Genomic DNA, 25072 nt, shown 5'->3' on the forward strand with positions numbered 1-25072 from the left:
GGATAATTGAAATGTTTTTGTGTTCAACTTATCCCTCAGCCCATCACTTAGCACCTCTCTTCCGTAGGGAAAATCTGCAGGTGCTTCCTCAAGGCCAAGTACATCTTTTCCTAGAGTTGGCCAGCATTTGGTACTCATCTCCCCAAAGAGAAGACTCCTCCAACACACAACTTTGGATTAAAGCCCAAGGGAGATAATCCTCTTGCAAAGTTGTTCTGAACTATATATCACCTTTCATTCTCACACCGCCAGGACAAGCTTCTCAGTGATTGGCTGTCCTGATCACTTTTAATAACTCAGGCTGTTAACTACTTCTATCAGACTACTACAGCAGCTGGCAGAAGCAGCAAACAAATAGAACTTAGGGACATTCAGAAGTGAAGGAAGATTTAGACTGGCTACACTAACTGCTTCCTGCAGATCGCAAAAACTTCACCCTTCTGTATATAATATTTTTCTAACCCCTTTTACCCTTTTCACTGGGTATCCTAAATTAACATACTCACAATTCCAGCAAAACTAATGTTGTATTCTGCTGCTGCATGACTGGTCCTGTGCTGCCATTCTTTTTTTTTTTTTTTACGTCATTATGTCTCTTCCTGGTTCTTGCAACCAGCCCCATTAAAATGCACCATCATTTCCTTCTTTCAGTGCCTTGTATGCCTTACCTGGTGCTTCTAGCATTGATATCCCAGGAGGGTGCAGGAGCAGGGTTATGTCCTTTTCATTTTTCCTAGGTGAGAATGAAGGCAAAGGGTGAGCTGGATTTCGAGCACAAAAAAAAGGGAAAAAAAGGTCATGTTACTTACATTGTAGAGAGGGAGAAATACAATGGGACGAAATAGATTTTTTTGAGTGAAGGTTTTGATACATATGCTGTATATTTGCAAAGTCCCTATATGAATATTATATATTTCTATTTTCAGCCAACCGGTAAAGTTTTAGACTTATTTTCACATATTTTGCAGGCAGTCCTTTCATGAAAAAAGACTGTTGATTACAGAGCTCAATATCTTAAGCAGAACTTTACAGTCATAAGTGAGTGATTTAGAGCAATGACTCATTCCCCTTTATCACATAATATAACTGAATACTAGCATTTATAGGTAAAGTTGATGCAGGGAACAGCCGATTGCCTCTTGGGGATAAGGAAGGAATTTTTTCCCCTGCTGGAGCAAACTGGATCATGTTTTACTGTTTTTTTTTTTTTTTTTTTTGCCTTCCTCTGGATCAACTGTGGATATAGGATTGTGTATATAGGATTGTAAAAAAAAAAACTTTTTTTTTATGTTTGGTTTTGTTTTTGTTTTCCCCTTTTTATTGGTTGAACTAGATGGTCTTTATTTGAACCAGACTAACTATGTAACCTCCTTTTGAAGGAAAAGTTTGGGGTTAACAAAAAACAGACACACATGCTCATCTCTGTGCTGCAGCATCGGTGGGATGCTGTGGCTGTCCCAAGTCGGCTCTAAGCCTGAGAACTCTGCAATCACATGACCGCTGATTGCTCAGCTCTGTCTGCCTGGAGTGGAGAGCAGTGACTGTCAGTGACTGCTCTGCACTCTGCCCCTCCAGCGCTCACTGGCGTGCTTGGCTAGGGAGAGGGCTGGAGCAGCTGGCTCTGGCTTCAGCTGTGTGCTGAGAGGCAGAGCCAGCTGTCAATCAGGCAGCTGGGTGGATAACAATGGTCGGGATCCTTCCATAGCCTGGAGCGGCTCTGTGCCTTTACCCGCTAACAGCTGATTCTGGGTCACAGGAGAGAAAAAGTAAGTGCACTACTGTGACCCACAGGAGAAGCATTGGCAAAAAAAGCTTTGACCATTATTTTCTTTGAACACAGCTCTGTCTGAGGTTTCTGGCAGACAAAGAGAGTTGGAAGGCAGGCAGCTTGTGTGATGTCTCTCTGTAGATAACTCGAAGTTGATAACAAGAGGGGGGTAGCTTCTCTAAGAGGTATTGCATATGACTGCAATGGATCATTGGAAACTTAGATTAAATGTAAGCAAGTAAATACTATAGTCTGCAAGGCCATCTCCAGCCAAGACATTTACTTTAATTATGGATAGCAGAAAAGAGTTAAGCCTCTGTCAGTTATTTTTTTTTTTGCGGTCTGTGAGTCTGCTGGGGAGACACCCTATTCATGCCAGGACAGAAAGTACTAGTAATATATTTTTATTTGGAACACAAACAAATACATATTTTTACTAGAATAGGGAAGGCTTAGAACTTCAGACATCATTGTTATTGTTGTTTCTGTCTGCCTATCCAAGTAACAGCAGCTCTGCCTATTTATTGTTTGGGCGGAATAGACACAGGAAATGAATACAAATCTCTCCAATGCATCAGACAGAAAATGTTGTTTTTTCGTACGTTATCAAAGAAAAAATAAAACAAAAGATTTTATCCGAAGTTTGGCTTTAAAAAATTGGCAATATATTAAAATGTGTGTAAATCCTAACAACCTTCTTTCATTTGCTCCCTTTAGGTCTTTTAAATATGTAATTAAAATTGTTTATTATAACTGTTTGGTATGTGGAAAAAAAAATACCCGTTGACCCGTCCAGACATTTAGTGTTGTCCTGTGCACACCTCAGTGTTATCAACCTTGCCAAGTTCATGCAGTGGGAGAGAATAGAGGGATTTTTGCGGTGCCAAATATAGGGAGACAAGATTGACTTTTATGAGGTAAAATAAAATACAATTTTATTACATAGCATGATTAAAAGAACATGCTATTTTAAAGCAATATAAAATTACAGATATTTGGTGGTCATAAGCAAGTGGTAGATTACAGATAGAAATATTGCACACTAGCCCGACATGTTTCGCTATTAGCTTCGTCAGGGGATGTGCAAGACCTTATTGAAACCACTAAAATAATGAGAAAACAGATTATAACATAAATTTAGAGATATGCAATCAGAATATAAGTACAGAATATTCAGATTAAATATGAGCTTGGTTGCCAAAAAAGGAGCACGGGTATGGACACTTACCCTAATAACTGGTAGCAACCGCAAACCACTAGGCTAGACCCCAGAAAACACCCCAAAGGACCCGAGTTCACTTGTGTGACCTACGGAATATCTCTCCCCTTTGTTATGGAGATGAGGTTTTCTGTAGTCCTAACACATCTCCTATTATTGGAACACATTGGGGTTTATTTACTAAAACTGAGGAGTGCTAAATCTGGGGCATAGTAGCCAGCTTCCTACTTCACGTGTGAAAACAATAGTGTGGTGCCTTAATATACAATGTTTTACATAACGTATAGATAGATGCGTGCAAAGAATGGAAAACAAAGTCCAAGAATAGCAAAATAAAGTCCCACAATGTGTATGATGAGTGAGGAAAAAACACTGTGTGTAACAATGCCAGTGCTCATGTAGATGCTTCTCAGAAAGTGCTCCAGTGACCAGTCATCACCATTAAGTGAATTCAAAACTCACCAAAGCGAATGGCTACCATTACAGCAGCATCTACACCCAAGAAAATATGGAGGTCTCACAGGAACCACTGCAGTATGTCTATGGCATCTCCTCATGTACTTCCAACTGCACAGAGCACTAATGATTCTTGGTAAGCTGTCGCAGAGAGTGCAAGGCTGTGTGATTAGTGATGTCCCCGCGGGGAGACGTGTGAATAGAGCAGTCCATACAGCTTAAAGCTGCACATCTTCCACATGAAAAAAAATGGTCCCTACTTGTTCAGGCATTGCTTCCACTCAAAGAACCAACCTCCACCGCCCGACTGTAAACATCAGCACTGCGCAGGCGCACGTGCCTAGGGGAGACTGCTGCCAAATTCACATGGACCCAGCGGACCCCAGACAAGGCTGTTAGTCGTGATAAAAGCCGCACCAAAGACCTGCAGTGGGGCTCTCTGGATTATGGGTCATCATTTAGCCAGTACAGCAGGGACCCCATCCAGCCTAAACCCACATGCATGGACGGATGGCTGGCCAGCCATGTAGAGGAGTACGCCTAGGTCTTGCACATGTTCTCCTATGTGGTACTTTATTATGCTATTTTTGGACTTTATGTGTTCCATATTTTGCACCTATACGTTATGTAAAAAAAAATATTTTTTGTATTATTATATATTCATTGTATATTAAGGCGATGTACTATTGTTTTCACACTTGCGATCTGTGGCTTTTGTTATACTACCTTTTGTGTCGGCAGTCTCATTTTTATGCTTAAGTTGCATGTCACCACGCAGATAATACCATTTGCATTATAGCTTCTAGTTTGCTCAATTAGGTTTGAAAAAAACAAAAAATCTAGAAGCTAATTTTGCACTCCAATTTTAAAAAATCAACCCCATTACTCCTCCATAGATACAGTACAGTGAGTAAGTGTTGTCACCCTCAGACAGAAAGTCTGGTACTGGCAGGTGCAAATAAGGCTGCTTTCACACTTTGGCGGGCGGGCGTTGACGGTAAAACACCACTAGGTTTAGCGGCAATTTACTGTCATTTTAGCGGCGCTATTCGGCCGCTAGTGGGGCACTTTTAACCCCCGCTGGCGGCAGAATAAAGGGTTAAATGCAGACATAAAGAAGATGTGAAGGGGCGTGTGCCGAAACCTATATGTCAAATAGTGCTCTACTAAATCACTCTATAGTGGCTAAGTATTAAAGGACACGGTGTTATTGTGGAATAAATTATAACAAAACAGTTACCATAAAGGTGATAGTGTGGCTGCAACCTTTACACACGTCCTAAGCGCAGACCTTCCTAATTAATCTATTTAAAGGGTTAAATGCGCCCGTGCAGCACCGCTGCCCAAGTGTTTTGCAGGCGCTTCGGCAGCGGTGCATATTAATTTCAGTAAGCAGGTGCCTAAAGATGCTGCTTGCAGGACTTTTTTTAACGCCCTGCCAGTGCATCACCCCAGTGTGAAAGCACTCGGGCTCTCACACTGGGACTGCAGGAGAGGTGTTTTTCAGGCACTTTACAGGCGCCATTTTTAGCCCAAAAGCGCCTGAAAAATGCCCCAGTGTGAAAGGGGTCTAAAAGGAAAAAAAATTCAGCCACCTCATCTTAGCTGCAATATATTCAATTTTTGTTCTTAGGTTTAACTGATATTATTTGTTGTTGATTGGGCTCTTTCACACTGGTGACCAGGGAACAGTAAAAAAATAGATGGCTAAATTATAACGTTATAGCTGGAGGGGGCTGTACACATGCTGTGGCAATTTTACATCGGCCTCCAGAGTTTGACAGGCGGCACTGCCTGTCAAACTCACCCATTGAGGTCAAGGAGAACATGCCCCAACTGCTTAGGAATAATAGAAAAAAAAGCAAACTTTCAGGTGGCGGCAGGATCGCCTCCTGAACACCTGCCAGCCGCTGTGACACCGCCCTCTGAAAGGTGGGGATGGCCTTCTGAAAAGTGATCTTCCATGGAATGCTTTTCAGAGTGTGGTAAGCATTGCCACTCATGTGAAAGAGCCTTTACAAAAACCATTAAATAAAACTTGTACTTGAGTTATGTTTCTATATGATAGGTCATGATATAAACAGAATAACATGCTGCTTTTTTCTCTCAACAAATAGTTGAAACATAAAAATGAAATTACTTTTTGATTTGGTGTTGCTTGTTAAAATAACTCAGAGAAATCGTAAAAACAGTGATGGTCAGTTATGTTCATATATGATAGGTCGCGATATAAGCAGAATAACATACAGCTTTTTAACAAATGGGTGAAACTTAAAAATCACATGCCTTCTTTCACTTTATTATCTGAAGGATAATTGTAAGCAGAGATCCCCATTCATTCTTCGGTCTGACAGATAGTTTGAAGCACGGCGATTTAATATGTTCTGTTTTACAGATTTGGCAGGACAGAGCACCATTTATGAGCTGCTCTTGTTTCTGAACAAGACATAGAGAATATAGCCTACATATGGAGCAACTATCACCCCAGGCAGGACTGTGGGGATGTATTCTGGTCAGTGGATATGAAATTGGATATATGTATGCATTCAAGACAACATTTGGTTTTCTAATATAGCTTTTTTTATTTTTATTACCACTTAGGCTTTTGGAAGTAACAACAAAGGCAATCATAAAGTAGAATGCCATTAATATAAAATTCCAATGTATCTAATGTTTTCAAACAGCAAATCCATAACTACCAATTGTAACGCATGTGCTGTTGAGCAAGTGAAGCTGTAAGAGGGATTGCAGATCATGGACCTGCTTGTGAATGTTAAATGGAGATTGGTAACTGTCCCAAAACATGAGAAAGTCACACATAATTAATACTAATTAAGCGCTTTTCAGGAGGGGTTTGACAGGTGGTAAGGAGGTGATATGTTGCCTCCTCAGTGCCCGTTTTAACCCCTAAAAAACTTGACGAAAAGCTGTCAACACTGATCTGCCTTGATTATATTTGCAGTTGTTTTGCAGCAACATTTTCCCCCGCTGTTGTGCTGAATGAGACCATTTACCACCAGGCCCTATTCAGCACAACAGTGGGGCCAAATTATATAGCTTCGTAACTGGAAATGTAAACAAGGCCTTACAATGCCGACAGCTGATTGCCAGTATATGCAAAGAGCTCTGCGGGTTAGAGGACATCAGCTGCACTGTCGCTAAATGCAATATCTGTTCTTGGGGTATTGTGGTCTTTGGACTAAGCCAAAATACCTTGAGCACGCCTGGACAGCGTCATGTGTGACAAAACGCGTAGAGAGGAGTGACGTGCTGATGTCATTGTGAGTTCCCAAAAGTGTGGGTGCTGCTTATCTGGCCAGTGAATTGTTTGAAAGCGTTTGTTAATCTACAAAATGTGAGTGTCACGTTTATTGATTTCATAAATGTGTCCATGAGGTTTTACGTTATCAGAGCATCTTTTATTCACATACTGTATGAGGTGAAACCTGAATGTTAACTAGCCACAACCATCAGCTAGTGGAGGAGCTGGAGGGATTATCTAGGAGAATCCAGGGCTGGGTGCCCTGCACAAGCTCGTTTTGACTTCTCTTTAATTAGGGAGTCACACGCTAGTTGGTAAGCGTGCATTTTATTCATCTGGTAGTGGCTTCAATATTGGAACTCTCCCTTATTGGTGATGAAGGTTGATCACATGTTTTAGATTCTTGGAACATGAAAAGATCTTTATTTCACACATTGGACACTATATATACAGTGGGGACGGAAAGTATTCAGACCCCCTTAAATTTTTCACTCTTTGTTATATTGCAGTCATTTGCTAAAATCATTTAAGTTCATTTTTTCCTCATTAATGTACACACAGCACCCCATATTGATAGAAAAACACAGAATTGTTGACATTTTTGCAGATTTATTAAAAATGAAAAACTGAAATATCACATGGTCCTAAGTATTCAGACCCTTTGCTGTGACACTCATATATTTAACTCAGGTGCTGTCCATTTCTTCTGATCATCCTTGAGATGGTTCTACACCTTCATTTGAGTCCAGCTGTGTTTGATTATACTGATTGGACTTGATTAGGAAAGCCACACACCTGTCTATATAAGACCTTACAGCTCACAGTGCATGTCAGAGCAAATGAGAATCATGAGGTCAAAGGAACTGCCTGAAGAGCTCAGAGACAGAATTGCGGCAAGGCACAGATCTGGCCAAGGTTACAAAAAATTTCTGCTGCACTTAAGGTTCCTAAAGAACACAGCGGCCTCCATAATCCTTAAATGGAAGACATTTGGGATGACCAGAACCCTTCCTAGAGCTGGCCGTCCGGCCAAACTGAGCTATCGGAAGAGAAGAGCCTTGGTGAGAGAGGTAAAGAAGAACCCAAAGATCACTGTGGTTGAACTCCAGAGATGCAGTCGGGAGACGGGAGAAAGTTGTAGAAAGTCAACCATCACTGCAGCCCTCCACCAGCCGGGGCTTTATGGCAGAGTGGCCCAACGGAAGCCTCTCCTCAGTGCAAGACACATGAAAGCCCGCATGGCGTTTGCTAAAAAAAACACCTGAAGGACTCCAAGACGGTGAGAAATAAGATTCTCTGGTCTGATGAGACCAAGATAGAACTTTTTGGCCTTAATTCTAAGCAGTATGTGTGGAGAAAATCAGGCACTGCTCATCACCTGTCCAATACAGTCCCAACAGTGAAGCATGGTGGTGGCAGCATCATGATGTGGGGGTGTTTTTCAGCTGCAGGGACAGGATGACTGGTTGCAATTGAGGGAAAGATGAATGCGGCCAAGTACAGGCATATCCTGGACGAAAACCTTCTCCAGAGTGCTCAGGACCTCAGACTGGGCCAAAGGTACAAGACAATGACCCTAAGGCACATAGCTAAAATAAAGAAGGAGTGGCTTCACAACAACTCTGTGACTGTTCTTGAATGGCCCAGCCAGAGCCCTGACTTAAACCCAATTGAGCATCTCTAGAGAGACCTAAAAATGGCTGTCCACCAACATTTACCATCCAACCTGAGAGAACTGGAGAGGATCTGCAAGGAGGAATGGCAGAGGATTCCCAAATCCAGGTGTGAAAAACTTGTTGCATCCTTCCCAAAAAGACTCATGGCTGTATTAGATCAAAAGGGTGCTTCTACTAAATACCGAGCAAAGGGTCTGAATACTTAGGATCATGTGATATTTCAGTTTCTCTTTTTTATTAAAATCTGCAAAAATGTCAACAATTCTGTGTTTTTCTGTCAATATGGGGGTGCTGTGTGTACATTAATGAGGAAAAAAATTGAACTTAAATGATTTTAGCAAATGGCTGCAATATAACAGAGTGAAAAATTTAAGGGGGTCTGAATACTTTCTGTCCCCACTGTATATTTTTTTTTCCATGAGTGTTATTTAATGTCTTATTTTTTCACATTGACTGGTTCTGTTTATATGTCACATGTAAGCGCGACTGTTGATGTAATATTTCCTATTTAATGAACTAAAAAATATATATATATATATATATATATATATATATATATTGCATTGAAATGTATTTTTAGTTGCATCCATAGTAAAGTAAACAAAGCCACTACATATTACTTTTAAGATAAAATAAAAGGTACAAATATCATTAGACAGTCCTAGTACTTTTTTAAAAAATTTTTTTGCTTAAACTAGAAAAACCTCTTTAATCCCTTATTTTGACATTTAACAAGCGCTAGTATACCAATAGAGGATTCATTAATGGTGTTTTACAGAATAATATAAAAAAGACACATGGCATGTTTTCGGCTTATACATAGGAACAAATCAGATCCAAAATTCTGCGTAAATAATTTAAAACTCGTCAGGAATGTTGTCAGCAGGTGACTTATGAAATCTAATGAAAATGTCATCATCCTAGGCTTTTCCTTTGTGAAAAGACATATCACTGTAAAAGCACGCTTCCCCTGAAGTTTGGCAGCAGATTAGGAAAAAAGCTAGCGGTAAAGTCGTAAAGGCTACATATAGATTATAGCCAAGGAAGTCTAGAGGAACATACAAAATAAAATGTTTTGATCTCCCTGTCCTTTGTGTTGGTACTCTGTGTATATTGAATGTGTGGCTTTTTTTACGAGGTAAATGAATAAAAATCTATGGGAAATGTAAAAGTTTCCTACAATGATCATTACAGGTTTGCTTGGTTTGGCGCAAGAAATGTTATATAAAAAAAATACTGTGTACTTAACAAAAGAATGAAAGAAGGATCACTTGAGGCCATGTAGCAGGGGTAGGCAACCTATTGTCCTATTACTGCTGATGAACTATGTGCCTGATAATGTTTTATGGGAATGCCTTCTAAGCCTACCACCTACCATACATTATCATCAACTTGATGCAGGTAAATGATGAAAGGAAACCATTTATTAGGTAGAGTACAAAGGGGACTGTTCTATACTTAAACATAAGAAGACTTTTAAAGTGTCTATTATAAAAAAAACAATATATATAAAACATATTACATAAAAGGATTTTTTTAGATATGTACAAGTGCCATAGTTGTGAAGATGGTAATTGTAATCTAGTTGATTTTATTAATACGTGTTTTAAAAATGCAATTTCTATGCTCTGTAAAATTATGACTATATGCGCTATACAGTAATGGTTCTAGATGCACTGATGGCTAAAAGGGGCAAAAAGGAATGACTGACATGACTGCGCCCACAACTGCGCCCACTTACCCATAAGCAAAGACTGAGCTTCATGTATTTGGGTTTTGTGCTGAAATGAGGACATATAATTACATTATGTCTTTAGGGGGCAATGCTATATCTCACAATACTTTTGGCTTTTGGTTCTTTTTGTACTGCCTCACGTAAATAACATCTGTTATAAGAAAACAATGCTGTATCTCAATGTATGATTTTAAATATTTGTGTCCACACGGGCAACCAAATTTGTGCATTAAAATTAGGTCAATCGCTAGGCATGTGCACTGTCAGGGTGGCTAAAGTTTTTGATTTACCAGCTTCAGTTATCAATCAGCAACTGGTTTTGCCCTAGGCGGTTGCTGTGAGGTAAGTGATTGGTTGGTTGTTGCATGGTTGAGGTATAGCTATCCACTGCATAAGAAGCTTGGCAATGACTATATGTGTCATCTTATCAACGTGTGTTAATGTTTTAAATAAAAAATGTCTCTTGTAATTACCGTATTTATCGGCATATAACACGCACATTAATTTTAAGAGGGAGGTTTCAGGGAAAAAACTACAATCTAAAAAAAAGGAACTTTGAAGCACAATAAGGGTCAGTGCCCATCTGTAGCCTCACCATTGCCATCAGTGCAGCCTGATCTATGCCCATCTGCAGCCTCACAAGTGCCATCAATGCAGCCTTATCAGTCCACATCAATGCAGCCTCACAAGTGCCATCAATGCAGCAGCCTCACCATTACCATCAATGCAGCCTGATCGATGCCAATCTGCAGCCTAGAGGGGACAGGGAACATTATCACTGTATGTAATCTGACGGCGCTCGTCCCACCCCCCTCCTTGTCCCCTCCGAGGCAACTAAAATTGAAGAATTAGCGTATGACGCGCACATGCTATTTGCACCCAATTTTCAGGGTGAAAAAGTGCATGTTATACGCCAATAAATGCAGTATCTATGAATATAGGGGCAATCTTTTTACACCCTCATATTTAGTTTCTAATGGAAAACAGTAGACCATCTACAGGAAGGACCCATTTATACATTTTTTTTTTCTTTCTTTGCGGTAATGTATGTGCACTTAATGTGCGTGGTGTAAAGCAGATCATTCATTTTAAATGGGCTGCCAAATCTCCACAATGTGTACCTGGGTGCTCAGGAATAGCAGTATTTTTATTCATGCCAAGTAATCAAAATGTATTACATTTTTATTTGAAAATGCTGAAATATGGCCTCCTGATTTATATAAAGTGCCAATTTTAATGTTAGGTTCACTTTTAAAGATTCCATCATCTGTTGTAGGTGATTGACTTGGCCTGTAAAAAGCTTTGGTGACAAGCTGCAATAGTGGGAAATGGGCATATCCAATGCACATTGGCACACGTTTTTCCATGTGCTTTTATTGATTTCAATTAACTCATCAACATGCATCAGTTTGCAAAAAAAAATACGTATATCTGCATGTTAATGCATTGTACACATCTGGATGAGCACATGAGTTACTATGGGGTTGATTTACTAAAACTAGAGAGTGCAAAATCTGGTGCAGCTGTGCATGGTAGCCAATCAGCTTCTAATGTCAGCTTGTTCAGTTAAGCCCAGGTTCACACTGCTGCGATCAGACATCGCAAATGATTCACACCGGCAACTGCAGTGCAGATCATATGCGATGTCTGTGAGATGCGAGTCCAGTTGTATGGCTGAACTTGCTTTAAATTCGCAGGAGAAAAGTACAGGGAATTTTTTTGCCCCCGCACTTAAATTCGGATCACATGGGTGTCCTCACCTATGTGATCCGATTCCTGTGTGAGTTCACAGCTTGCACTGCGATCGTAATGACACCCGCAGCGGTTCGCAGAGGGCAGTGTGAACTGCCTGCAGGAGAGATGCGATGCGGGAACCGGTGCTGTAATCGCGCTGGTTTCCGCATCCGTGTGAGCCTAGGCTTAAACTTGGAAGCCGATTTGTTTCTATGCAGAGCTGCAACAGATTTTGCATTCTCCCGTTTTAGTAAATCAATCCCTATGCATTATAATGCATTTGTCATAATGCATAGGAGTGAGCAGGCCTAGTGTTAATGTCAGGGGTTAGAAATGAAAGTTAGGGATTGAAGTGTTACATTTTAGGCAAAGTGTAAAGCCCTGTACACACAATAAGAAAACAGTACGAAAAATACCGCTTTTGAAACGATAATCTGATTGTTAGTACACAGCTTTCGAGAGCCGATCATGACAGTTCATCTGATATTATCCGACAAGCACAAAAAAATTTCCCGTACAATACCAGATCGTACGATTTTTATTTAATCAGTATAGTCGTCATCCGAAAATACAATACAATACAAATACACTACAACACATCACTTCCGAATGTTTTTTCGTAACTTTAGTAAACTCTTCATTTTCAAAATGAGATTAGCATACCAAAAAAAAAACAAACAAAAAACTGACGATCATTCTTCCGATAATCTCATTGTGTTTACCAGGCATTAAGCAGTAAGGGATCACAATAGTGTTGGAGTGGGAGGGGGGAGTTAGGCACTCACTTTAATGCTTATGCCGGATGTTCAGTTCAGGGCATATTCCTGCAGATTTGGGTTCTCTTGCATGTGACTCGCCCAGTATAATGTTTGCTGGACAATTGTTTGGCTGTAACCAAAATAAATGAATAAAAGTCAGTGCTAGGGATTTCAATAGCTAGGCAGCTAACACCAAAGTTTTACATACAAAAACCCTAATGAATGTTCAAGGTTACGTTTTCACCTTGAACAATCGTTTGTCTGTATTTTAGTATTTGAGTGGGTTTGCCTTATTCGCCCATTGTTTTCAAATAGCATTTACGCATCACATTCAACACGTTTCACCCATCAGCAGCTGTTTACAACGTAATAGAGAAATTACAGTACGAAATAGGATTTGCCCACCAGCTTTCTCATTACAGATAGGTGAATATTTTTTGAAAATGATTGTAAAATTGGTAAATCTTGTTTGTTATTAAAATCTCTCTATTACGTTGTATATGACTGCTGATGAGAGAAACGTGTTAAATGTGATAGGAAAATCTTTGAAAATGCTCAGAAAATTCCATAAACTACAGACAGCAAACAGGTTTTTTTTTATTTAAATCAAATTTATTTTAATAAAATATAATACAAAACAAAGATACAAAAAAGTTCAGGATTATTCCTTTATCCCATTGTTTTGAAAATCTATGTACACTACAAACTGTGCGATTGAATCGGTTCTGATATCGCTGTTTTACCAACCTGACAGCTTATTATTCTAAATAGGAAACCTTCATCTTGTTTTCAAATAATAAAGATTGTAACTACCAGCTAGAATAAGTCCTTACATTTAAAGAGAACCTGTCATTTTAGATCCATCATGGCAGAGCCTGTTAGGGGCCATCCACTCACATGCTGCCGCCACGTCCCTCACCTTGTTGTGCCACTGCTGCATCACCAGCCGTCCCAATAAAGTTAATAGGACTGTTGGTGAGTGAACAGCGGGTCAGAGGAGGAGCCGCTGTGGGACAGATGACAGTTGCTCTTTAAAAATTATGATTTAAATTGAGTTTATTTAAATCAAGCCTTTTTTACTTAAATCAAATCCACCCTGCAGCAAACATTTGCTGTTCTCCTTGTGCTTTGAATACTCTACAAATGGACAAATTCATGTTATTAAGTCATGTTTATTAATAATCCTCTGAAAATGCATAAAAAAATGGGTGCCATACATACAGTATATTAGATTCATATACCATGCGTATAAAGCTTACCGCTAATCAATACGTGATATGTCCCCGTCTAGGGGAAACAGGGCTTAAAAAAATGCCTCTTTTACAGACAATTGATTTTTTTTTTTTTTAACCTGTAAAAGCACCTCTGTGTTATGCCCCGTACACACGATCGGACATTGGTCGAACTTTCTGACAAAATTCATGGATTTTTTCTGACGGATGTTGGCTCAAACTTGTCTTGCATACACACGGTCACACAATCTTGTCAAATTTCGAACGTCAAGAACGCGGTGACATATAACACGTACGACGAGCCGAGAAAAATGAAGTTCAATAGCCAGTGCGGCTCTTCTGCTTGATTCTGAGCATGCGTGGCACTGTGCGTTGGAATTGTGTGCACACGATCGGAATTTACACGAACGGATTTTGTTGTCGGAAAATTTGAGAACCAGATCTCAAATTTTGTGCGATGGAAATTCCAATGGAAACTGTCCGATGGAGCCTACACACGGTCGGAATTTCCGACAACCAGCTCCGATCGCACTATTTACGTCGGAAAGTTAGACCACGTGTACGTGGCATTAGCCTGTGTTTATGCGTACATAGGCGTTTATAGGCATCTTTGAAGAGGAGCGTTTACAGAGTGAAAAAAAAAATCACTAGCACGTTCAGGAGAGGAGCTTTTGGGCAGTGCCTAAATGCTAAACACATTTAGCGCTTGAGCATTCATTCATTCCAATGGCCAGAATAAGTTTTATATTCTGGCTAATAGACTCCATAAATACTCAAACACTTGACGCTCCTTAAAGCATGTGCAATACTCAGGTTTAGGGGCATTTTCCTGCCAGGAGTAAATGGTGTTCAGAGGAGAGATTCAAACTCCCTGTGTGTATGAGACCTATCTAGTAGATAAGTGATGTTGAAAAAAGATCAAGGTTCATTATATAGATTAACCTTTTTCAACCAGGGTGCCTAGGCAGCCTGGGTGCCTTCAAGTGTCTTCAGGGGTGCCTTGGCAAAATGTCTAAAAACAAAAAATGCGCAAAAACTGTATAGAAGGCAGGTGGATCAAACCTGCCTTTACTTGCCACCAAACCATGTACATGTACGTGATTGATTGTGAGTGGTTATACTGGGATGATGTCTGCAGCTACAGTTATTATCCCAGTGTTGTTTTTTTCTGCAGGTGACCAGCTTTTGTAAAAGCCATCCTAGCGGCTCACTAGCTGCTGGATTGCTTTTACAGGCGGAAAAGGGGCTCCTCCGCATGGCCCTGTGGTTGCTCTATACTCCCCTATCCCAGCAGGGAGCTGGCTTACAAAAGAGGTGACCAGAGAGTGGATCATCTCAGATCACCTATGGTCTAGAAAACCAGAAGCATAAAGCATTTTTTGTCACTTCTGGTTTCCTGGATATAAACAGCTCCATTTTAAAATTGGTAAAACATCTGATCACACTGATCTTGGTGTGATCAGATTCTTATAAGGGCAGTGGAGACATCTGGGATCTAATAGACCCCAGATCTTTCCATAACGAGTACCTGTCACTGCCTATGGCTGTCACAAGGGATGTTTACATTCCTTGTAAGAGCAATAAAAGTGATCAAATTTTTGTTTTAAGAAACAGTGTAAAAGAAAATTTTAAAAAATGTTAACGTGCCCCTGTCACTCCATGCTCGCTTGCATACGTAGGTCACACACACATATATGTAAACGGTGTTCGCGCCACATATGTGCGGTATCGCCACAAACGTTATAGCGAGAGCAATAATTCTAGTGCTAGATCTCTTTTGTAAATAAACTGGTAAATTGTAAAAAAATTTAAAGCATCGTATATAGAGATTTTTAAGTATCGTAGTTTATCGCCATTCCATGAACGTATGCAATTTTAAAGCATTATATGTTGGGTATCTATTTACTCAGTGTAACATAATCTTTTATACCCTACTAAAGAATTGGGTTATATATTGTGTATTTTTTTTTCTACTAATTTTCATCAAAATTTATTTTTTCCAAAAAAAATTGCGTTTGAAAAACCGCTGCGCAAATACCTGTTGACATAGAAAAATTGCAACAACCACCATTTTATTCTCTAGGGGCTGTGCAAAAAAAAGTATGTAGAGCTTGGGGGTTCTACGGAACTTTCTAGCAAAAAATAAAGATTTTTACATGTAAACAAAAAGTCAGAATAGGCCTGGTATTCAAGTAGTTAAGTTCCTTCCAGTATCCTAACAATCAATGACATATACGCTTAATAAGCAGGACATTGGGTGTCTGCAGAACTGCTGATAGAAATCACGGGGCCCCGTACAGCCTACCTGACAGGGCCCCCCTCCTCTGAAAATATCAAATGATTTTTGCTAAAATGCAGTGCCCGTGATGCTATGTTTTGCAGCCATGGAAGAAATTATACCCCCCCCCCATCAAACAAGACCCATTCAAGTGATTAGGGGCACAGAGACAATATCTGCACCCCCACAGAAAGCAATCAGTACCGATTGCTCACTGTGTTCATTCAGGATGGTGAGCCCCCCCCCCCCACTCACCATCCTGAAATAACCTGCCTGTGTGCCCTCAGCAGCTGGCAGCAGGAGAGGAGGGAAAACAGCAGCACTGTTGGGTAAAGGGGCACACAGAGGTCCCAGACAGCAGGGAGAAGCTACTAGAACCGCTGAACCTGCAGTGCAGCTGGAATAAGAAAAGAAAAGTAGAACCTGACAGCACTGTACAAGAATCACAAGTGTCAGCAATAAGACAGTACTGCTGGCCCTCCTGCTTGGCAGGTGCCTGGGTCCCCCTTTGAACTGATGAGGCCTTGGCCCAGTACAGGAGGGCTGGCTGTACTCCCTTATCAGGGGCCCTGGGTGTCTGCACAGCATCTTTGTTTGTCCCTCCCCTGAGGGAGAAAAGAAATATTGGAATACTAGTCAGTGCCAATGTGCAAAGGTGTATTTGCTTTGTAAGAATAAATCACCTCTAATGTTGGGTGTCTTATGTGTGTACATGTTGCTGAATTATTTAAAACTATTCCTTTTTTATATTTTATATCGGGGTTCCTTGAGATTGTGCAGAATTTTAAAGGGTGCCTTGACTAAGAAACACTGATGTAGATGACCAGACTCATAGCTGCTGCTATTTATTTTTTTTTTCGTTGTAATATCTTTATGTTTGACTGGAGTTACCTTTAGGTTCACACATGTCCAGTGCGGTTTGCAGTCCGGAGCCCAGTGCGGTTTTGTTCACTGGTTCAGGTGTGATTCAGATGCAAATTTCTAATTAAATTCACACCTGAACCGGACCCAAAGTCGCACAAGATTTTTTTTCAAAAACAGACTGCGGCCTCCCCGGACATGTGTGAACCGGCTTGATTGAATGCCGGTCTGGGTCATATACAGTGGGGTCGGAAAGTATTCAGACCCACTTAAATTTTTCACTCTTTGTTATATTGCAGCCATTTGCTAAAATCATTTAAGTTCATTTTTTTCCTCATTAATGTACACACAGCACCCCATATTGACAGAAAAACACAGAATTGTTGACATTTTTGCAGATTTATTAAAAAAGAAAAACTGAAATATCACATGGTCCTAAGTATTCAGACCCTTTGCTGTGACACTCATATATTTAACTCAGGTGCTGTCCATTTCTTCTGATCATCCTTGAGATGGTTCTACACCTTCATTTGAGTCCAGTTGTGTTTGATTATACTGATTGAACTGGATTAGGAAAGCCACACGCCTGTCTATGTAAGACCTTACAGCTCACAGTGCATGTCAGAGCAAATGAGAATCATGAGGTCAAAGGAACTGCCTGAAGAGCTCAGAGACAGAATTGTGGCAAGGCACAGATCTGGCCAAGGTTACAAAAAAATTTCTGCTGCACTTCAGGTTCCTAAGAGCACAGTGGTCTCCATAATCCTTAAATTAAAGACGTTTGGGAAGACCAGAACCCTTCCTAGAGCTGGCCGTCCGGCCAAACTGAGCTATCGGGGGAGAAGAGCCTTGGTGAGCGAGGTAAAGAAGAACCCAAAGATCACTGTGGCTGAGCTCCAGAGATGCAGTCGGGAGATGGGAGAAAGTTGTAGAAAGTCAACCATCACTGCAGCCCTCCACCAGTCGGAGCTTTATGGCAGAGTGGCCCAACAAGAGCCTCTTCTCCGTGCAAGACACATGAAAGCCCGCATGGAGTTTGCTAAAAAAACACCTGAAGGAATCCAAGATGGTGAGAAATAAGATTCTCTGGTCTGATGAGACCAAGATAGAACTTTTTGGCCTTAATTCTAGGTGGTATGTGTGGAGAAAACCAGGCACTGCTCATCACCTGTCCAATACAGTCCCAACAGTGAAGCACGGTGGTGGCAGCATCATGCTGTGGGGGTGTTTTTCAGCTGCAGAAACAGGACGACTGGTTGCAATCAAGGGAAAGATGAATGTGGCCAAGTACAGGGATATCCTGGACGAAAACCTTCTGCAGAGTTTTCAGGACCTCAGACTGGGCCGAAGGTTGACCTTCCAACAAGACAATGACCCTAAGCACACAGCTAAAATAACAAAGTGGTGGCTTTACAACAATTCCGTGACTGTTCTTGAATGGCCCAGCCAGAGCCCTGACTTAAACCCAATTGAGCATCTCTGGAGAGACCTAAAAATGGCTGTCCACCAACATTTACCATCCAACCTGACAGAACTGGAAAGGCTCTGCAAGGAGGAATGGCAGAGGATCCTCAAATCCAGGTGTGAAAAACTTGTTGCATCTTTCCCAAAAAGATTCATGGCTGTATTGGATCAAAAGGGTGCTTCTACTAAATACTGAGCAAAGGGTCTGAATGCTTAGGACTATGTGATATTTCAGTTTTTCTTTTTTAATAAATCTGCAAAAAATGTCAACAATTCTGTGTTTTTCTGTCAATATGGGGTGCTGTGTGTACATTAATGAGGAAAAAAAATGAACTTAAAAGATTTTAGCAAATGGCTGCTATATATATATATATATATATATATATGTGTGTATGTATGTATGTATATATATATATATATATATATATATATATATATATATATATATATATATATATATATATATATATATATAAAAATTATATTATTTTCTGACAGTCGTACAAAGGAAAATGAAATATACATAAGTATGATTAGTGAAAGATTATGATTTTCCAAGACACATATTTTATACATTTTCTCTTAGGCCTTGGCTTTTCCAAATGCATTCATGTTTGTCAGACACGTTTCCGTAGTGTGTGTAGCACCTGCTGTATTCCGCCTGTCTCTCTGTAGACATGAGCAGGCATGCTGGATGTATAAAAGGCTGAGCTCAGCATACCTGCAGACCTTCTGTGCTCCATACACTGACTCCCAGCTGCCCCACTCCTACACACTGGCACATTTCATGGACTTATAAAACAGGTTAGCTATTCAGCAGATATTAATAGGCCACCTCTGAAAATGCCTTGAGAACATTGCAGCATTGTGTGGGAACGTGGTGGCAGTATGTTCTGTACTTTTCCTTCCATTGTCTACAGAGCTAATGCGGTACTATTTGTATTTTACCCATTTCTCAAAGCTCCTGTCAGATATGGGCACACGGTCTACTTAAAGTGAAAATCCAGTTTTTCTTTAGCTAAAACGCAACCTCCTGGTCAATGCTGCCCATAACAAATATTTATCTGTACTGTAGAGAATAAAAGGTTAGATCACTTTTTGCATGTTGGTCCTCCCCAAGCCTGTGAAAAAAAAAAAGCTTCTGATGGCAGATTCCCCTTTGTCCTGTTTCCAGGACGCTACAATAGTATGGTACGGCATCAAAGGATCAAATGCCGCTCCTATTCAAAGGTTGCACATGTGCAGTGTGCAGTTTCTCACCTTGTAGCAGCAGTGGAATTGGCCATTATGCCGCGTACAGACGATCGGAAATTCGGCCAGCAAAAGACCGATGAGAGCTTTTGGTCGGAAAATGCGACCGTGTGTAGGCTCCATTGGACTTTTGCTGGCAGAATTCCCACCAGCAAAAGATTGAGAGCAGGTTCTCAATTTTTCGGTCGGAAAAAGTTCCTACCCGAAAATGCGATTGTCTGTACAAATTCCGGCACGCAAAATTCCTACGCTTCCTCGGAAACAATTCGACGAATGCTCGGAAGCAATGAACTTCATTTTCTCGGCTCGTCGTAGTCTTGTACGTCACCGTACCATCCAAGTTTTTTCCGAATGGAAAATCCGCTCGTGTGTACGCGGCATAAAGGGTTTTTTTTGGACAGTCTTTAGGAGGGACCAACATGGTCTACAGTTACTGTATGTAACTTAAATTAAGCAAGATATTTCTTCACAACACTGCATGGGCTGTTTTATGCCAAAAGTAAATGAATCCTTTAAAGGCTAAGTTCGCCTTTTTTTTTTTTTTTTTTTTCCTCTAAATTCCAGCTTCTGTAGGTACCAATATATCATTAATCTACCTCTGTTGGAGAAAAGAAAAATTATTATTCCAAGCAGACATTACCTTAGCCTCCAGTTTCTCCTATAGAAACGCCTCTGTGACTTACTGGTATATGTTCTTTAATTGGGACATAAAAACTGTTAGTGGCCTAAGGAAGAACTTCAGCAGCTGACTTCATTTACACACACCCTGCACCTGCCCTCCCCCTCCAGGAGATTGCTCCCACCCAACCCTGTAGTTACCTGCAATCACTGTCAGTGAGCATCCTTCTCCCTGAGTACAGAGCCAGTGTCTTTCTTTGCTGATCAGTCATTTTGTACCTTACTTTAATTTTGCATAGATTGTTAATTTGACAGAGTGTGCAGGAGCTGAGCGATCATATAACAGCCGATTGTGGAGCAGAGCTGTAATATTGAAAATAGGAGAAGTGTGCCCCTGGAAGTCTGTAAAGCTCACCATACACTATACAATTTGATTGCGTAACCTCATCTAGAGTTACCATGAACTATGTAGTGCAAGGCCCTGCCTGATTGGATAGATAGGTGTGTCCTCCTATTATATATTTATGGTAAATCTAAAGCAGATTTACAGAAATTATACAATTAGATTGTGTAGTGTATGGCCACCTTTATACACATAAAATTTAACTTGTCGTTCTTTCAATGCCATTAAGTGTTAATGGCACCCCAGATGCAGAAGCAAACATGTTTTGCAGCGTGAAAAAAACACATGACAAACGCGGCAAAACGCACAATAATAAATGTGCAAACTGCAACATGCCAAAATGTCTTATGAGCTACTTTGTCATGTGAAGGGCAGCCCATTGAAATCTGCGCTATGCAAGTCGCAGAAAAAAGTGCCAAAAAAAAATGCGCTCCCACTACGCTAGGTGTAAGTGGGGCCTGAAAGTGAAATTGGTGTGTTTACACAAGAAAAATTATAGCTGAGCTTCTCCACCTACTCCTTCCCAGGTATTTGTATAAATCTGGCTATACACTATGCAATCTAATTCTACAATCTCTATCAAATTTCCTTGATATTTACTAAAACTATGTAATAGGAGGGCCCACCTAAAGAATCTATTCAATTTATATCAAATCAGGGAGGTCCTTGTACTACATAGCCGATGGTTGATCCAAAGGAGAGTGTACAGTCAGATGGTACTGTGTATGGCCACCTTAAAGGAAGGAATAGAAAGGTAAGTGGAAATAAAAAAAAGAAGTGGTATATTGATGATAATGATGAGGAAGGTGTGGTCCAGAGACAGCCCTATTCTGTGATGCAGTAAGGCAGTACATGATGATAAATGACGTTTCCTGGATGGTTACATGATACAGGAAGTCAGGGCTCAAAATGCATTTTTTAAAACTTTGAACAGAGAGGTGAAGATTCAAAGCTGCAGCAATGCCAAAAGAAAAGATCCATAAGCCGCACATGAAGCAGACCCACGTGCATGAAGTGAGATGGATGGCAGCCTCAGGCCAGACTACAGCCAGACCACGTCCCTAACATGTTTTGCTCCACCCCTTGGAGCTTAATCATGAGCAGGATCATAATCCCCTTGATTAGGCTTCAAGGGGTGGGACAAAATAAGTTGGGGGCGTGGCCTGGATAGAGTCCGGGCTGAGGCTGCCATTCATCTCACTTTATGCACATTGGTCTGCTTCATGATGTGTGGCTTATGAATCTTTTCCTTTGACATTGCTGCAGCTTGGAGCTAGGGTGTGCTCCCTGTTCTTACCTGCACTCACAGTGGTCTAGTTGGACTTTTACCTCTCTACCTGTTTAGTCGCAGATTCAAAGCTGCCATGGACTAGGTAAGTGAGAGATAAGCACCTTGGGATGGCTTGGGCAGAAAAGACAGTAGAAAAGGCTTTTATTTGTTATGAAAAGTGAAATTCTGCCTGGAAAGGTGAACTTATGCCCTGTACACACGATCAGAAATTCCGCCAGCAAAAGTTGGATGTGAGCTTTTGGTCAGAAATTCCGACCGTGTGTATGCTCCATCGGACTTTTGCTGGCAGAATTCCAGCCAGCAAAAGACTGAGAGCCGGTTCCGCCTATCCGAAAATGCATTTGTCTGTATGCAATTCGGACGCGCAAAAAACCACGCATGCTCAGAAACAAGTCAACGCATGCTCGGAAGCATTGAACTTAATTTTCTCGGCTCGTCGTAGTGTTGTACGTCACCGCGTTCTTGACGGTTTAAAGTTCAGAGAACTTTTGTGTGACCGTGTGTATGCAAGGCAAGCTTGAGTGGAATTCCGTCGGAAAAACCATCCAAGTTTTTTCAGACGGAATTTCTGATCGTGTGTATGGGGCATTAGCCTATAAGATGTCAGTGCATTGCTGGAGGAATGAATTTCTAATGAAAAGGGCTGCTCACTGCTGGAAGCATACGGTAAAGTTAGGAGTCCCTTTAAAATCCATGCTCCCTAACTATTCAAGGATGCTGGGTTTAGTGCTGAAAGTGTGTCTAAAGCCAATAACAAAAATGTAATATATTGCAACTTACCAGTCCTTAGATGTGGTGGTAGTCTTTTTTTTCCTTTGTGTTCAACTGGTAATCCTGAGAATAACACGCTTTCTGTGCCTTTTGTATTTGCGTTTTTTTTTTCTCCTCTGTATCTATGGAGGAAGCCATGGTTGTCACACATTACATGGTGGATTGATGAGACTATCAGTTTATACAATAAAGCTAAGAATTGTTGTGCTTTCTTTTAAGCTCACCAGAAGTTGATCTGGCAAGATCAACTGGCATTTTCTCTACTTGCTGAAAATGTTCTTAGCTTAGGATTGGTAAGCTACAAGATATTACACTTTTGTTTTTTGGGTTTAGATATGCTTCAGCCCCCTAAATGAGGGGGGGATCAGAAGGTGGGGGACTAATTAGTGGTTGCAAGAGGCCACACTCGCCCTATAGCCTCGTTCAGCTGCCAGTCAGGTTATTGCCCTATTTTTTTGTTATTTTCACAGGTTTATTGGTGGGGTTAGCTTGCCAGTGGTAGAATGGTCTCTAAATGATGCCCTCAGTGGGCAGCTAGTTGGACAGGCCTTAAAGCCATGCAATGTTTGGTGCTCATATTTCACCTTTGAATGGCACAGGTTTTTGTTGTCAACTGCATGTTATCAGTGTTTTTTGCCAATATGTTTTTAATAATTACCAGTAGGTGTAAATCAATAAAACTGTGGCCTTCCAACTAAGAACAGTTTTAAGATCTTTTTTGTTTTTTAGGAGCGTGAATTGGGCAAGATCCATTTCATGTAGTATCATGCTTTTGTGTCTCAATAATCAAGTTAATGTCAAGTATGAGCATCTGTCGGCTATAATCACATGATCAGGAATCAATTTGTTCTGCTCTTCCCCAAGCCCCAATATGCCTTTAGATATGAAGCACTCAGCTAGTGACTCACCAAAGATAAATCTCTTAGAGCAGTGGCCTACCACCCCCCCTTTCAGAAAACAAATACTCAGAAATTCCCTGGAAACGTACCTTCTTAAAGCGAACAAACACAAGGATTCAGTGACAAATTTGTGTACTTTTATGCATCTATATGTCTACCTGCGTCCTAGGATAAAGATGAAAGGAAATATACTTACCTGATCCTCCACTCCTCTTGGCACAAGACTGATCCCTGCAGCTCCTGAACCCCCTGTGCTCTAGCAGTCTTGCGTCCTGATGTCATCAAGCCCAGACCAGCGTCCATAGCCCTGCTCTAGATGTGAGGACACCAGGAATAGTCCTCCACTGGATTGTGGGGGAGCGTCATTTGCCATGAAGTGGAGGTTCGGGTATGTATCAGGGTTTATCCCCAACCCTGGAGAAAAGGAACACTTAACTCTTGCAGTGTGGGTGCAGCCCCACTGCAAGGGATAGTTTTTTTTTCTGCCCCAAGTTGAGCTTTAAGACCTGTCGGCAGACTTGCCTGCTGATTGGTTGTAACTTGCAAATTGTGTGTTATTTGGAAATTATTGTAATCACTACGACTTTAACTCAATGTTACCCAACAGATGAAACATGTATGAACAGTTTTTCAAAAGTTTCTACTCTTCTATGCTTTCATAATGCTTCCACCGCCACTTTACTTTTATTCGATGCCCCTCAATAGCATCTAAGGATACCACCCTCCTGGATCATTTCAGTGCCCCCCCCCCCCCCCCCCCCCAAAGGGTGATATTGCCAATATTTGGAAGCTATGTCTTAGAGGTGTGTTTTTTTTTTTTTTTATAAAACTTTGGCATACTAATAGTTTTTTTTCTTTTTTTTTTTCTAAGCATTTTTGTTGTATATTTTTTACGACTCGAGTTAATTTGAAGCAATGTACAAAAATATTTTTTCAATTTATCTAGATGTTACAATGTTTGTTTTATTAAAGCATTATTTGTTCATATTGTTCAGTATTGTTAGTTATTAAAGACCATATCAATGTGTATTTTCAAGTTTTGTATTGTCATTTTTGACAAGCTATGATATAATTTTTCACATTTTATCAACAGAATTTTAACTTCAAAACAGAAAAAAGCAACGCAATTCAAAAAAAAATTCCTATTGTCAAGAATTAGCCTGAGAAACAAATCTGGCAGAATGAACAATGATATCAAGATAGATAAATATGTTAGTGCAAACTAAATGATTTTCATTGTGAACAATGTTCAAAGTAAACCTATGCTTGTCCTATGCAGTTCAAGAAAGTTGGTTCACTGTAAAGCAACCCTATACCAAAAATAAACCACGCAACCCCCTCCCCAAAGCAGCCAGTAAAAGAAGAGTTCCCCCATTACCAGTTTCATCACCATGCA

At 40.5% G+C, this 25072-nt stretch overlaps 1 long non-coding RNA gene across 5 annotated transcripts in view; it reads left to right on the forward strand.

Moving 5' to 3' along the window:
• Positions 1-25072, forward strand: part of LOC141129193 (uncharacterized) — a 663735-nt gene that overhangs the window by 519775 nt on the left and 118888 nt on the right. The window lies entirely within an intron of this gene.

Source organism: Aquarana catesbeiana, linkage group LG02 (genome assembly GCF_042186555.1).
Source record: "Aquarana catesbeiana isolate 2022-GZ linkage group LG02, ASM4218655v1, whole genome shotgun sequence".
Classification (NCBI taxonomy): Eukaryota; Metazoa; Chordata; class Amphibia; order Anura; family Ranidae; genus Aquarana; species Aquarana catesbeiana.